This window comes from Lissotriton helveticus, chromosome 5_1, assembly GCF_964261635.1.
Source record: "Lissotriton helveticus chromosome 5_1, aLisHel1.1, whole genome shotgun sequence".
Classification (NCBI taxonomy): Eukaryota; Metazoa; Chordata; class Amphibia; order Caudata; family Salamandridae; genus Lissotriton; species Lissotriton helveticus.
The window spans coordinates 1,316,737,648-1,316,751,995 of NC_136065.1; the positions used below are offsets into that span (position 1 = coordinate 1,316,737,648).

General features: G+C 42.6%; 1 protein-coding gene across 2 annotated transcripts in view; it reads left to right on the forward strand.

The window, feature by feature from the left end:
- Window positions 1-14,348, forward strand: part of SHISA4 (shisa family member 4) — a 531,710-nt gene that overhangs the window by 240,264 nt on the left and 277,098 nt on the right. The window lies entirely within an intron of this gene.

A 14,348-nucleotide genomic window follows, 5' to 3' on the forward strand; every position in this document is an offset into this window, starting at 1 on the left:
CTGGTAACAGAATCCAGTGAGAGCCAGTCAAGTCACCCCATCCTGGATTCCCCTGGGTGTCTAGTTTTAAAAATGTATAGGTTTGCTAGCTTTCCCTAGGTGCCGGCAGAGCTAGGGTTAAAAAAACTACAGGTAGAAACTTTGCAAGGAAAGGGTAATTTTTCAATGTGAAAATGTGGTGTGTCCACCTTGGGTTTTGGGCCGTTTCCTGTTGTGGGCACTAGCTCTACCCACACAAGGGAGGTACCATTTTTCTCGGAAGACGTTGTGGAACGCGGGGTGAGTGAAATTTTGTGGATCCACGCAGATTCCAGAAGTTTCCACCACAGAAATGTGAGGAAAATGTGTTTTTTTAACAATTTATTAGGTTTGCAAGGGATTCCTGGTAACAGAACCCGGTGAGAGCCAGTCAAGTCACCCCATCCTGGATTCCCCTGGGTGTCTAGTGCTCAAAAATGTATACGTTTGCTAGGTTTCCCTAGGTGCAGGCAGAGCTAGGGTTCACAAACGACAGGTAGGCACTTTGCACAAAAAAGGGTAATTTTTCACTGTGAAAATGTGGTGTGTCCACCTTGCGTTTCAGGCCATTTCCTGTCGCAGGCACTAGGCCTAACCACACAAGTGAGGTACCATTCTTCTGGGACGACTTTGGGGAACGCGAGGTGGGTAGAAATATGTGGATCCATGCAGATTCCAGAACTTCCCACCACAGAAATGTGAGGATTTTTTTTTTTAACAATTTATTAGGTTTGTAAGGGATTCTGGCTAACAGCACCTGGTGAGCGCCAGTCAAGTCACCCCATCCTGGATTTCCCTGGGTGTCTCGTCTTCAAAAATGTATAGGTTTGCTAGGTTTCCCTAGCTGCCGGCAGAGCTAGGGTTTAAAAACTACAGCTAGGCACTTTGCAAAAAGGTCATTTTTCATTGTGAAAATGTTTTGTGTCCACCTTGCGTTGTGAGCCGTTTCCTGTCGTGGGCACAAGGCCTACCCACACAAGTGAGGTACCATTCTTCTTGGACGACTTTGGGGAACGCGAGGTGGGTAGAATTTTGTGTATCCATGCAGATTCTAGAACTTCCCACCACAGAAATGTGAGGAATGTTTTTAAAAACAATTTATTAGGTTTGTAAGGGATTCTGGGTAACAGAACCTGGTGAGCGCCAGTCAAGTCACCCCATCCTGGATTTCCCTGGGTGTCTCGTTTTCAAAAATGTATAGGTTTGCTAGGTTTCCCTAGGTGCCGGCAGAGCTAGGGTTCAAAAACTTCAGCTAGGCACTTTGCAAAAAAGTAATTTTTCATTGTGAAAATGTGGTGTGTCCACCTTGAGTTTTGAGCTGTTTCCTGTCGTGGGAACAAGGCCTACACTCACAAGTGAGGTACCATTTTTATTGGGAGACTTAGGGTAACACAGAATTGTAGAACAACTGTTATTACCTTTTGACGTTTGATGCATTTCTACCTTCCAAATGAAAGGCAATGTGTAAAAAAGAAGTCATTTTGAAAAAGTACCTATAGTTCACATGCTAGTATGGGTACCCCCAATTTTGGAAATGTGAAAATATCTACTGTTTCTAAACTCTATGTTTTGTTCCCATTTCAGAAATACACAGGTGTCTTTCAAACCAATTTTTCCATGTATACATTTCCCCAAAATAATTGCAATATACCCGGTACATAATAAAAAAACATTGCAAGATGCTGCTCAGTTATTGGCTCTGGGTTCATCTGGTTCTTGGTGAACCTACAAGTCCCATATATCCCCACAACCAGAAAGGTCCAGCAAATGTAATGGTATATTGCTTTCAAACAGCTGTCATAATTAGAAGTTGTTACAGGTGAAAACGTTGACACAAATGGCTGTTTTTTTCAACTAATTTTCAATTTTACTATATTTAACTGTTAGTTTCTATGAAGAAACCTTGAAGTATCTACACAATTGCCCCCTTGCTGAATTAAGAATTCTGTCTACTTTTCTAAAATGTATATCTTTCCAGGATCCATTATTGCTTTCATACCCATTTCTGCCATTAACTGGAAGGAGGTTGAAAGCACAAACAATAGCAAAAATAGGCTATGTCCCAGAAAAATGCCAAAACTGTGTAAAACATTTTGGTTTTCTGACAAAAGTCTGCTTGTCCCTGAAAGCTGGGACGATGGTGATTTCAGCACCACAACCCCTTTCCTGATACCATTTGCAGGGAAAAAAACAGACACTTTCATCTGGAGCCCTTTTTTCTAAAAAACAAAACAAAATGTAGCTGTACTTTTGTTAATTTCTGGGTCCCCTCCGAGGGAATCCACAAACCGTGGGTACCTTAAGAATCCCCATGATGATAGAAAAAAATGGACGCAAATTTGGCATGGATACCTTATGTGGTGAAAAAGTTACATGGGCCTCAACGCAAACTACCCCAAATAGCCAAAAAAAGGCTTAGCACAGGGGGGAAAAAGGCCTAGCTGTGAAGGGTTTAGGAACTAAGCTCTTGTTCTGTTTTTTCCTACATACATTTGGCATGTTTTTAGTTTTGACTGGCTTTGAAACTTTTGTGGGATTGGTTCACAGACCCTCCTTCAGTAGGTATGGTTATGGTATTTAATTAAAAGTTAGGAAATCTGCAGCTTGATATCCTCTGTCAGATGTAAAAGCTACTTACCACAGGTAACGCTATATCTGGTAGAGACACAGTCTAGCCGCAAGTTCCTTAATGCCCTGTCCATCCTCCCTGCTCTGCAATTTATCTTCATGGTTAGGGTTATATCTTTTTAGTGATGGGTTTATATACTAGTGATCACTCCTTAAATCTATGTTGGGACTAAATACATTGCTCGATCTGGCCACTTGGCTTTTGTTTGGATGTTGCAATGACATCCATATACAAATGTGTGTGGTTGGTAGAGTGGGGGGGTGTTTTCTCATTTCCCCTGGATGACACACCAGCGAGTGGTATCAATTTCTTTGTTCCTTTCACGAAAATCCTCTTGGTATCATGATACCTTTTCATTGGTAATGTCAATATATCACGTAATGGTGTGATTTAACACACAACCTGGTGTTGTTGTTGGAGGGTTTTTTGGCTATTGCCATGCCATTTGTTACCATTGCAGAATGGTTTATTGAGTGCAGAGTGTTTCCACTCAGTTGGGGGGTTATTTGCAAGGGCGTTGAGTTTCATGTAGCCCTGTGTTTGTTGATTTTATGGGGGGGTTTCTGTAAAATCCATGTCTGGTATCAATATACCTTTTTGATGCATCTTCTTTGTTAATGTTTCAAAAACTTTTGATCTTTTTTGGCACACTGTTTCCACTACCATTTTCTGTAGTGGCTCCGGCTTTTGGCACGGAAAGGTTTACAGAAGAAACTGGCATCCGCACGCCGTAGGGGACGTATATGGTTCCACTGACATCATGTCCGGAGACAACGTCAACACGGAGCCCTACTACGCTGGTACTCGGCGCGAGGGGTACAGCTAAAAAATTTCTGGATCCAGGCAGGCGCCTAGAGAGAATTCTCTTGCTCAACCCTTGGTAGCTGAGAACAAGCAGGCAAGCTTAACTCAGGAGACATGTGTGTAAAGCACTTAAAACACCAATGCATTAAATAGGTAAAACACAACACATAATACAAATCTACAACCAATTTATAAACATAGGAGATATTTTTATGATTAAAATAACACCAAAATGAAAACAATCCAATATAGGGAACCAGAGATATGAATTTCTAAATAACACACACTTTTTAGTGCTTAAAAATATATAGCGCTAACTTGCGACACCTGCTCACGCTTAACCGGGACAAAGTCAAAGTTTGAGGCTGACTGCAATGGAAACCTGGTCAGATGCACTAAGTGGAAGTACCCCCGGTCAAAATGTTACCTTTGATTTTCTCTCAACAGTGAGCAGGCCTCCCCGGCAGACCAGATTTGCAGTAGGTACATCGGCTTGGTTCAGCGGGAGCTCCTGGTCAACTACTGGTAGTGTTGGGCTCTGGAGCTTTCGTCGGACAAACCTGAAATCCAGGCCAGGTCCCGGTGCGAGGTAGTTGGCTTGACGCTTGACGTGGAGTTGGTAAACTTATGGTGCTTTTTCCAATAGTTGCACCGAACTTCTCCAAACATTTGGACCTTCTTTCTAAACTTCCTCTTGAGGATTCAAAGTGTCCACAAACAAAATCCAAGGTTCCAGATTTCTGAGTTGCTCATCGGAAGTTGAGACTACAGTTCCCACAATGCACCGGGCCACATCCTTAAATGTGCACTCCAGATTGTGGATTTCATAGGTGAGATGGTACAGGTAAGATCTGTTAACCTCTTGCTTTCAGGGAGTCCACTTCTTAATCCTTTTTGAAGCAAGAAGAAGTTCCCAGGGCAGAAGTTTCAAGTGTGCAGCAGCAGCAGTTATTCATAGTGCAATCCTCTGGGGTGCAGACCAGGGTTCTAGCAGGGCAGTCATTCTTCTCCTTGCAGTTTCAGGCAGCAGATCTGGGTTGCTATGCAGCTCTCTCATATGTATCCAATGTTCTGGGGTGACAAGTAGGGGGCACCCCTGACCAGTGGGGTACATGGTGCTACCCAAAAGCATGACAGCTTCCTCCAAAGTGTGGCATGCTCTTGTCCCACAAAGCAATGCACTTTAAAATTCAAGATGAACATTTTCTCTCCTTGGGAGTAAAAGCTGGCTAAACCAACCCACTGGTGTGGCTCATTTCCCTTAACACTCCCTTTCCAAACCTCCTGCAAATTCCACTGTTGGGGCTGCCATCTGGCAAGAGAGTTTGGGGGTATAGGAAGAGGGGGCAGCCATGCCTGGCACTCCTTACTGTACTGCTCTCTTTGTAGCAAAGTTTGGTTTTTGCCCAGCCTTGTCCTGGCCTATTCTCCGAAGCTGCAGACATCCCCTATCAGATAACCTCTGCCTCTGTGCAGGCCACTATCATCTCATCTAAGCAATTTGGCAAAGCTTGTAAAGACCGGCCTATCTGGAGAGGTTGCTGGAAGGTTGGATTGTGGCTTACAGAAAAGAAAGTTATTTAAATTCTCTTCTGTGTTTGTTATGCTAAATTCAACAGTAGCAAGTTGTTGGATTTATCATTGCCAATCTTTTAAGTCTCTGAAATATTATTTTAGGACACTCCAGTCAATAGATACACTTTATTACAGTATTCCTAGGTTAGCTTATGGAGCTAAATGTGCTAAAATGGTGAAAAACTACACTGGTATTTTTTTCCCTCACCAGGGCATATAAAACATCGGATAGACCTTAGGGATGACTTACATGTAAAAACACTGTACTTAAATACTTTGGAAGTCTGTTTAAATTTAAAGTTGAATGTGCATGTATTTTCAATTTAAACGCAGCATGCAAAGCAGGGCTAAATTTTAAAAAGACAGCAGGCAATGCAGCAGTGCACACGTAAGTGCCTCAAAACTGCTGGCCCTCTAAACCTACATGCCCTACCATATACTAGGGACTTACAAGTAGGTTATCAGTGCCAATTGTAATTACACCTAATTACCAAATACCTAATTCAGAGCACTGGTCCTGGGCCTGACTAGCAGAACCCAAGGTGCAGTGAGAGTCAGTTACCACCAGCATTAGTCACAAAATGAGGGTGGTCAGGGCAAAAAGGATGACTTTCTCACAGTGTTTACATACATACATTCTTCCTCAGCCCATGACAGCCATCAGCAAGGGGCAGTTGATCAGCCCACACCAGCCAATGGTTCCATTGCCTGTCATTGATAGCATTTTGCCTGATCACATATGCACATCTACTGAAAATGAGTGTACTTCAATGCCATTGTTTGTGGCCAGTGTAATAGTTTTCCATTCTCTCCTTTTTTAGGTTCACTTTCATTTCTTTCCTACCTCTTTTTTTAGAGTGTCCTGCAGCTCTCCATACTTTGATGCTGGACTGCTTGGTAGCTGCCGATATAATTTGCAGTGCACTACATCCTGAGCAACCACTGCTTCTAAACTGAGGAGCCATCTTTTAATATGTTTGTCAATTGTGTAGGGTCGTTTTACCGTGGCTGCCATTTTAGACACATTGTGCCAGTCATTGGGGATTGGTAAAATGATACAGTATACACAATACCATTTCAGGATGTCCTCCAAATGCAGTGTTTAGTGTGTGCCCCTGTTGGAATGCTATTTGCATACTGTATAATTGTTTTACCACTCACGGATGGCTAACATGTTATTTCTAAACCTGACAACAGTGCTGGAAGTTATAAACAATGGACTGTGTAGAATACCATTGCATGACTGATCTCGCTGCTATGTATAATTCAATTATTTATTGCAAGCATATGCCCAACATTAATAGGCAGTTGCATTTTTTTTACTTATATTCTTTCAATTTATCTTTCATATGCCCGATGATTTTATCATGGATGGGTAGCTCAGTGAATGAAAGCATAAATCTAGGGGGGGTAAAAATGTGCAAGGATAAGTGACAGTGTGTGTATGATAACTTAATGTGTGCTTAAATTTATTAGTGCCTGAAGGCACACTTTCAGTTATAATCCAATGCTTGTTTTGTTTTTGCCAGAGAAGGCATTGTGATGTGCATATAGTTTCTGGAGAGCTGTTTTCCACATATCCATTATTTGCAGGAGAGTTAAATTGAAGTATGATAGCAGGAGCAGTTTCTTCATGAGGGCGGGGAGCGTCACTCCTCTGCCCTCTGTGAGTTGTGCAGGAAAAATGTAAATGGCAATGAAAAGATTTCATTGCCATTTTATTTTTACCGATGTGTGCACTGCAGCAGCCAGCCCAGAGACTTGTTGTGCATGTCCTCTGCTGCCCATTGGCAGCATGGAGGACTGAAGCAGTGGCTGGCCAGACAGTTTAAAGTGTGCATATCACTTTGGCCGGCTATCGAGTACCGACCAAAGTGACATGCACACTTTAAAGCTCTCCACCCAGCTGTCTTAGACAACTCGCTGGAGACCAAGCACTGGCCTTCAGGGCCAGAAAGAGCATCCAGATAGTCCGCTCCATCCAATCCAGGGATTTCTCTTCTGCGGGTAATGGCATGAGAGCAGTATCTGGATTGGTTAGGGGAGTTTGACTTCCACAGCAGACTCAGAAGTGGAACACTAAGTGACATTTATATTGTTTATTTAAAATGTTGTTGTAGACGTTGTTTCAGCTTTTGGAGTGAGGGGTTGTTTTGTTTTGGGCTTTTGGTGAGAGGGGATATTTTATTTAGGGTTTTTACAGTGAGGGTGTTTTACTTTGTGGTTTTGGAGGGAGGAGGTGTTTTTTTTTGGGGTGGGGGGGAGTGGTCAGGCTCTTTACTCACTCCACCACTTTCAAAGGGTACCTGCCGCTCCTGTATGATATATGTGAACATTGTGGCAAATAGACTACTGCAGTATCTGTCTAATCAATACAGTCTGAAGCCTGAGTGCAGAAAAGATGGCTACCCTCTAGAAATCAGGAAGCTGTAGATCTTTGGATTCATCATCTTTGTGAACTCTGCTCAGTTGTAGTTAATCAATTTTGTAAAGTTTAGAAGGAAATCTGTCTGTTCCTGTGCTATTATATATACATTGATGATTCAGCACAACCTTTTACATTCCTCCACAGTAATAGGACAAGAAATTACTTATTCAGCTATCAACAAAATGTAGCATTAATGCACATACTCCTTCTTGATCATTGATTCCTATATTGACAATTCCTTAAAACATCTTGCCACCTGAAGCCAACACGTTTCGTCCTTTCAGACTTCTTTAAGGCTTCTGTAATTCTTTCTATTTTCAAGAATAAGAAAATTCTTGTGTGAGCACCTACTTTACATGCTTGTGTGTTCAAGCAAAATCCGTATTATGGCAGAACAAGCTTCTAATTCTTTTTATCCTAGATCAAGGGATATTATAGTCCATATCCTCAATGATGAAACATCGTTACTACAACCACATCAGAGAGTATTCCTTTATGTTATAAAAGGCTGTGTGTATTCCCTCGCATATCTGTGCTGTATCGGGTAGGATTGTTCTGATTTATCGAGGACAATAGCTCCCATCCCATTTTCATTTCATTTGAATCGGCAGCGCTGGAGTTTGATAGGAGCTACCGTGCATGCCCAAAAAATTGTGTTCTTGTCTATATAATGGTCCACATATGAAATAGGTGCTGCGTGTATTGCCCCAAACCTCTCCTTTTTTTGTAAATTGCTTTCACTTGTGCTATTATTCCTCAGTTTCCAACGTGGGTGACTGGATAATTGTGCAAAACTATCACAAATCAGTCCAGTCATATATCGAGCCTCCCAAAATTAAGATTTAGTTTTTATGTTACTTAAGTTTCTAATGATGCATCCATTTGGCAATTGCCAACAGACACTGATGAATCGTTACTGAATACAATAGGATTTTCTTTCAGTTTTAAAGTCTAGCTGGAAACTTAACTATCTGTTAAGAGATGATAGGCGAGCAATGTATGACTTAAATAAGGTGGGTGGAACTTGGAGGGTCCTTAAGGAATTACACATGGCATGCCACAGAATATTGATTGAAAAGGAGGGAGGGCTACTGCTTTTTCTCAAAGTGTCAGAACAACACAAGTCAACATAAGTCAGGTGTTTTCACCAATTTAGCTGTCAATCTAGTGAGGATAACAGGGTTGACGACTGTATAAAAGTCCTCACAAAGAGATGTAAGAGAACCACAGTAGGCACCCACCTCTGAATCTTGGTTAGTTTTAAGAGAGAATTCTAAAGGATGGACAGGGCTATATTAGCGAGCTCTTTCTGCTAAAAGTAAGACTGCTATCACATCTCATGGTGATATTAAAAGTGCTGGTACATTAATTGTTAGGCCAAAAGATTCCCTGATTCATGCTTCAGTTAGAAAAGGTAACCCACTGGTGTGCTGCAAAGCGATTATTAAGAAAACAAACATTTAAAAGTGTGGATCTGAAGGGGGAGCTGGTTGAGATCTCAGTGTAGTGGAGGCATTTGCAATATAATGAACAGGGGTAGAGTGCCAGCTTCTGGGAGGATGCAAAGACTAAGTAGCTGATCTTTGAAACCTATATTAGGAACACGAAGGACTTGCTAGTCCATATCAAAGACATCTAGTTTGATGACCAACAAGACCTCCTGATGAGCTTAGTTGATAAAAGTATATATAGCTGCCTTCCCCAACAAGAGACTCTAGCGATAATTAATGAGACACTTGAGAACGTGGAATGGTCATACTCTACTCCCAGAAACGTTGTCATTGACTGTATCCTCTTTCTCCAAACCCACAGTACATCGATGGGCAGTTTCTTTGCCCCGTGTGTGGCCAGGTTTTACGTACACAACCTGGAAAAGAAAAAAATTTCACATGAGACAAATTCATACTGGAGAAACATCTCCCCATGGAAGTATCATATTGACTACGTCCTAGTAATATGGAGGGCTGATACCCCGACCTACCTTGACTTTATTACTTGGCTTAGCTACCAGGACCGAAATTTATGATTCATCCACACCACTAACCTTCTTGGCTGTGGAAATCTTTCTTGAAAGAGGAACTCTTAAAACAAATACCCACGAGAAGCCAACTGCAAAGAACAAATTGTTACGCTTCAACAGTTTTCACTCCTGACCACTACGGGAAAACCTACCCTATGGCCAATTCTTCAATTTACGGCAGAATTGTAGTTGCATAAGCAACTTTAAAAATAAGCTGACTAGCTAGCAGTCACACTAAGGCCACAAAACTATCCCAAACAAATCATGTAGAAAACAAATGAAATGAGCCAGAAACCAGAACCAAGATGCACTACTTGACACACCAGTAAAAGAAAAGGCAGAATCTTCATTGGTATGCGTTTCCACATATTACATTGCCTGAGATAGTGTTAAAAGGGATCATCAAACGCAACTCGCGTATTCTTAACAGTGGACCCTGAAAGTGGGACTATCCCTTCTTCTCAAATAAAAGAACTAAAAACCTGAGTGATACACTGCTACATATCAGACTCAAACCTAAAGCAAAACCAATCAACACTTTTACCAATGCACTGGGTTTCACAGGAGTAGTAGGTCACTAACAATGTGGCCAGTGAAGTGTATGCCTTCTGACCGCACCCATTAAAGCAACTGATCCAGGCTTACGCACTCCCTGGCAATTGAGGAAACACAAACTTAAATGCAAAACAAGTGATATACTTGATAACCTGCCCTTGCAGCCTTAACTACGTAGTCATGACTTCCAAAAAATAAACACTAGGATATGTGAATAAAGCAGTAACATCTGGTGCAGATGCAATGCCACTGAAATGGAGTAACATTATGAAAGTACTGGATACTCCAAGAAAGATCTTAATTGGATCATCCTGGAACATGTCTTTGCAGAAACAAGAAGTCCATAGAAAATTATTTTTGAGAAGGAACAGCGTTGGTTCTATAAATTATCCATGCACAATAAAGGCCTGAATGATGACATTCCCTTGTAGAACATGCTGTAAGTGGCAAAACATAAAGTTTTTCACCAGCACATTCCACTTATATCCTGAATTTTCAGGTGGCACCGTAGAGTGTTGATGTATAGACTCTATTACAAAATTTTGTAAAAACAGCATACAACTACTGTATCACTATTATCACTACCCCACTGCATCTTAGTCCTCACTGCGCCAACAACAGATTAGGCTTCACTTCTTTAGTAGTTATGAGCACTCAATGGAGGCACCCCAGGTTGCTTATTAATAACTTTCCACCTAACAGCAACTCTGGCTTTCGCAGTACTTGTTTAATTATTATCCTGAACTCACACAGTGCACACCTCCCTTGTGCAGGTGACTCTCCTGCACCTAGTAGGAGATCTTGGAGACCTTGTGATGCCTCATTCTCAATAGAATGAGAGTAGGAGGGGGAGGGGGATGCAGGACTACATTTCCCATTCCCCATGCTCCCAGGCACTGCCTCAGAATACCCATTGAGGTGCACAGTTAAAATTAAATTTGCTTTATACTAAGAGAGAGCGGAACTTCTATTACGTACCAAATCGCCCTGCCATCCACAAATAAGATTCTTTGGACATGAAATGGATCCAAACCAAACCGTTTCACTTTCGGATCATGTGACACTGTACCCTGACACCCGGAATGTTCCACCGCCAATTCCTACATAAAACGAGCCCAGTCCAGATGTGGCCACTATTGGAGGAGTGAGGGGAGCCAAGTGGGTGATAAGGAGGATGAAGTTCCTTGATAAAGTAAGTGCAGGAGTTTTTCTTTGTATTCTTCAAGCAGAGACCACCTGCCCTGGATTCCTAGAGAAACAAGCATTTACAATGCAACGGTTTCGCCTTTGGAAAAGTTAGAGCTATTGGCAATGTAAATGACAATGCCATTTATTTATCTGTTTTCAAAACCAACACATAAATACAAATTTTGTAATTTACAATGCCAATAGCTCAAACTTTTCCAAAGGCGAAACCGTTGCATTGTAAATGCTTGTTTTATCTTTTTCCTCTGCCCTTTACCTAATCTTCCTGCATTATATTACCACCAGTTACTGCACAATATATCTGCTTTCTCATAAAACAAATCATAACACTTTTATGGAGTTTCAGTAACTTATATTGCACAAGTGATTACCAAGCTCAAACTTAACAAAAAATGATTATTAATCACACAGGCGTAACCTATTGCATTTACCAATGCTTGTTTCCATTTGCAGCACTGCTGATCGCACTTCTTGTTAGTGTCAAACGCCTCAAAACTGTCCACCCCGCATACACTGCTGCCGCAACTCTTCCCTCTACTTTAAGCTAAACCTTAGCCCTCACAGATACCTCTACGTATCATGATGTAAGCACATAGCTCCACAAAAGCATACTGCCAGCTGGGCAATTAAGGAAATCAAGCCCACTTCTTCCCTCAAGCATCCTCAAGATCCCTTTGCCAGCACTCAGAAACTTCTACGAACCAAGGTACCTTCTCTAGACCTCCCACTACAAAACTCTCAAAACCCTGGTATGGTACCCCCATAAGCGCATTCTACTAGCCACCAGACACCATTTCTGGCCCCTCTAAACCCCTGAGACATCCTGCCAGCTACACCACTAACCACTCTTCAGCTCTACAATATGCAGCCACGCTTTTATTTAGCGGTTGCATATAACGCCTTGCCTATCCGGTCCAGTGCGGCTCTCTGTCATCCTGCACACATCCAGGAAGTCGAAATGACGTGCGCGTCACGTGATAACTGCGTCGCATTAGTGTGCGTTCTTCTAATGGCCATCTTGAATAGCAGCTGTTAAGGGTGCAATACGTGATTTCAATATGTGCGTTTGTTTAAGAAACGTTTAGGTTGATGTCAGACTTGCACAACCACAATATAACCGTAAAAGAGTTGCCAATTTTAATGCTGTGAAGTGGCAAAGAATAAGATTGGAAAAAAAGTTTTAAAATAACAAGAATACATTTATTTACATAGATGTGAGATTACATTGTGCTGTTCAAACGTCTGCCACTGTTAGTGAATGGCAGTCTGCTGGGGATGGACGGGTCGTGCTCCGCAGGCTTTTCCCTCTCTGTCCGTCGCACGCTTTACTTCTGGACATCAGCTGATTACAAGGAAACGAAAGCAGTGATGCCAGGTGCTCTGGTGTGACTAGTGTGTAGGGCAGGATTTCCCGCACTCTAAACTGTCGGCGCTTATTCTCTGCCAGTCTGGACTCAGCCCGTCACCGACCCCCGCCTCTGGTGTACTGGTGCTGGTATGTGGGCTCGTTAAAGCTTCGCCATGCGAGGAGAGGGGACCTCAAATTATGGAAATACTGTGAGAGTGCGCTGTTCCCACTCTGTCCTATTTGTATTTTTTTTTAAATGCATTTTTATATAGCGCGGACTTTACCCAAAGCTGCCAGAGCGCCTTCCAATAGAATTAAGTACGTTACATAAGGAGATTTACATATTTACACGTTGCAAATACCATTGGGATAGTTGAGAAAGTAAAAGAAAATAAGAGGTGGCAATCACAAATTAAACAAGTCAGGTCCCCGGGCCGGCCAGCCAATCACAGCGCGGCCCGGGGAATGACATCACGGGGGTGTCCCGGGCCGGCAGCCAATGACAGCGTGGCCCGGGACAAAGGGGCGGGACTTAAAAAAAGTCCCAGAAACGCCCCCGAATCGCGTTTTCACGAGAAAGCGTGATTGGCAGCCTCTGTCTCCCAATGGCTAGCCTCCATTTATGGAGCTAGCCAATGGTAGACAGAGGCTGAACCAAAGTACATATGTAGAATCATGAGGTTTCGCCGTGGGCGGGGCAACTGCTACGCAGTTGCCAACGCCCAGGGCGAAACCTAAAAAGCGAATTTTCTCTTTTATTCTCCCAGAGTGTGACTACAGAGATCGCTCACCTCCTCATGAAGCCTTATTAAGCAGAGGACAAGAAGGTGTTATGGATACTCTACATTTAACAAACCCTTGTGTGTGCGTGCTGGATGCTAACTGCAAATGGTTTTTATTTTTATTCACCTTTCTGTGTGTGTCTTTAAATGTTATTATATGTAAATATATGTCATGTCTGATGTCGTGGGAAACTCTTGTGTCTGCGTGCCCTGGTGCACATGTCAACATAGGTATGCCTAGGCATGAGACAATACCATATATAGAGGTCACAAATACCCCTTAACAAAAATGCAATTGTGTGTTTTTTGTTTCAGAGATCATTAAAGGAAAAAGTCCAACATGGTCTGTATGTGTGTGTTAGACCTGGCACCATTGGTGTGGGGCTCCCTTCCATTTGCTGTTGCCTCCTGTGTTTTTGCTATGTTTTTGCTGGTCTAGATGCTTTGGGCACTTTGCCACTGCTGTTCAGTGCCAAAGTGCAAGTGCTCCCTGTGTAAATTGATCTGATGGATTAGTGACTCCATGATTGGTTATTTTATTTACTTGTCAGACCCCAGTACAGTGCACCCTGTGTGCCTAGGGACTGTAAATCAAATGCTGCTGGTGGGCTTGCAGCACTGATTGTGCCACCCACAGATGCAGCCTGTAAAATGTGACCCAGGTCTGCCATTGCAGAGCCTGTGTGCAGTCTGGGACTGCCATGTCGACTTGGCAAGTGCAAACACTTGCCAGTCTCTAAAACTTCAATTTTTCTACATGCTAAATACCACTTTTAGAAAGTGGGTATTTTCTTGCCTAAGCATCCAGTATGCCTCTGCTAGGCTTGTGTATTGCATGTCTGGCTTGTGAGTGACAGGAGCTGGGAGAGGGCTGCGGCTCAAGGAGTCTGATGACTCAGGGCTGGGCTGAATGGGACCTGGGTTGAATTTAGAGTAGGGGGGAGGAGATTTCCTTTCACCGGAATGGACCTGGTCTGTCTTCA